Below are 830 nucleotides of genomic sequence, written 5' to 3'. Positions count from 1 at the left end.
CTACATGTCCACAAAGCCAGCGCTTCAAAGACTACTCGAAGTAATACAAAGAACTGAGAAAAGAACAACTATACTCCACGGGCAATGAAAGAAAGTAAATTAGGTACAATTGTGGAAACACAGTATCAGACAAAGAATGCAAACAGTAGTCAAAATGATGGCAACCAATACACATCTTTCAATAATAATTTTACATACCAATGGACTGAACGCCCCAGTCAAAAGACACAGGCTAAGCAAATGGATTTTCTTTAAATCCACCTCTTTGCTGTCTGCAAGAAACCCATCTCACTGTCAAGGACAGGCCCTACCTTAAGGAGAAAGGATGGAAAAGAATGTTCCAAGCAAATGGCACTAAAAAACAAGCAGGGGTTGCAATTCTAACATCTGACAAAATAGACTTCAAAGTAAAACTAATCAGAAGAAATACAGAGGGTCATTTCATTCTGATTAAAGGAACAACCAACCAAGAAGATATTACAATTTTGAACATATATGCACAAACTCTGGTGCACCCAAACTCATAAAAACAACACTACAGGCCTTTAAGACACAGATTAACCCCAACTCAGTAATAGTAGGGGACTTCAATACCCCACTGTCTCCATTAGACAGGTCAACTGTAAAAGAATAAGCAGAGACGTCCAAATTAAACAATACCATATGTCAAATAGACCTAAGAGACATCTTTCAAACATTCCACCGAAGCACCAAAGAATATACTTTCTACTCAGCACCCCATGGAACTTTTTGCAAAATTGATCACATGCTGGGGCGCAAAACAAACTCAAAAAAATAAAAAATTGAAATTCCATGCATTCTATGAGACC

Source organism: Nannospalax galili, unplaced genomic scaffold (genome assembly GCF_000622305.1).
Source record: "Nannospalax galili isolate Female #2095 unplaced genomic scaffold, S.galili_v1.0 scaffold10158, whole genome shotgun sequence".
NCBI classification, from domain to species: Eukaryota; Metazoa; Chordata; class Mammalia; order Rodentia; family Spalacidae; genus Nannospalax; species Nannospalax galili.
This window is presented reverse-complemented; position numbering follows the sequence as displayed.